Source organism: Lactuca serriola, chromosome 1, assembly GCF_051521515.1.
Source record: "Lactuca serriola cultivar US96UC23 chromosome 1, Lser_US96UC23_V15, whole genome shotgun sequence".
NCBI classification, from domain to species: Eukaryota; Viridiplantae; Streptophyta; class Magnoliopsida; order Asterales; family Asteraceae; genus Lactuca; species Lactuca serriola.
In genome coordinates, this window is record NC_136408.1 from 163288101 (window position 1) to 163289632 (window position 1532).

General features: G+C 40.1%; 1 non-coding gene across 1 annotated transcript; it reads right to left on the reverse strand.

Annotated features, from left to right (window-relative positions):
• Positions 1-569: 569 nt before the first annotated feature.
• On the reverse strand, positions 570-676 carry LOC145080721 (small nucleolar RNA R71). The gene has a single exon (XR_013695310.1). It is a non-coding gene; the product is annotated as a small nucleolar RNA R71 (small nucleolar RNA).
• Between the last annotated feature and the right edge of the window lie 856 nt (positions 677-1532).

The window sequence follows — 1532 nt, forward strand, 5'->3', positions numbered from 1 at the left end:
CAGGAACTCAAGTCAGTATTTTCAAAAAAGTCGGGAAAGAAAATGGGAGAATCGAGTTCAGCTTCAAAGGACAAGAGCACAATTGAAATTTTAGATCCAATACCTAACCCAAGCGAATCAGAATACGAATCCGAGACTGAGTTTGGACTATTTACGAGCGAACCCGAGAACGAGGCAGAAAATGAAATTGAAAACATTGAAGAGATGTCGATGGGAGCCTACAAGAAGCGTATTAGAGACGATATTGGTCCGGGGTTAGTACAACTTGAAATACCTACCACTGCCACATTCAAGCTAAAGGGACACATCCTTACTGCACTTAAGGATATTCCATTTTATGGAAAAGATCATGAGGATGCTTTTAAGCATCTAGATGAGGTCTATGACATTGCAGATTATTTCAATGTCCCAAATGTTAATAGAAATACTGTCTTGCTGAGGATGCTTCCCATTACTTTCAAGGGAGCTGCAAAAGACTGGCTGAAAGCACTTCCACCTGGTACAATCACTACTTGGGCTCAGATGCACGAGCAGTTTCTAAAACAATTTTGCCCACCCTCCAAGATACTAAACTCAAGAAGGCGATAGCCAATTCTGAGCAACAACCAGGGGTGTCACTATACGAGGCATGGGAACGCTATAAAGGTTTATTAAGAAATTGACCTCATCATGACCTGAACATACAACAATAAGTGCCCATTTTCTATGATGGATTCAATGTCATTACAAGATGACTCCTTGATTCTCAAGGACCACTTACGAAGAAGAATCCTAATCAGATCAAGGTGTTGGTTGAAGAATTCGTGAAGTACTCTCGTGAGTACCGCAAGCCAAGACTAGATGGAGTAAAAGGCAGTGGGGGTGCACTTCTAAAGAATCTGTTCCAGATTATCGTCCGCCTTTACCATTTACGTCTTGAGCTAATCTCAGTCCACTGGAAAGGGAGCATCTGGAGTTTTTTAAGAAAGTGAAGGGTATTCCCATTAATACTCCTTTTATCGAGCCATTATCCAAAATTCCTGAGTATGCAAAATTCCTACAAGACTTGATAGATACTCATCATTAATTAAAGAAGAATTCCAAGGTGATTCTAAGTGAGCGATGTTCAAAAGTCGTATTGGGAGAGATACCTAAGAAAATGGGGGATCCTGGACTCCTCACTCTTCCATGTGAGTTTGGAAACAATTTGAAGTCTTATGCTTTAGCTGATTCTGGAGCTAGCATAAATTTGATACCTTATTCCTTTTATCATAAGTTAAATATTCAGAAGATTAAGGCTACAAAAATGACTATTCACATGGCTAATCGTTCAATGACTCATCCTAGGGAGATTGTAGAAGACATCCTGGTGAAAATTGGGACATTCGTTTTCCCAGTTGACTTTATGGTTATGGATATGAAAGAAGATATCAATGTCCCCATCATTCTTGGTGGTCCTCTACTCAATACTGCTAGAGCCTTGGTAGATGTTCATGAATCCAAGCTTACTTTGACAGTTGGAGATGAAGAGGAAACTCTTGGCGCTCAAGATG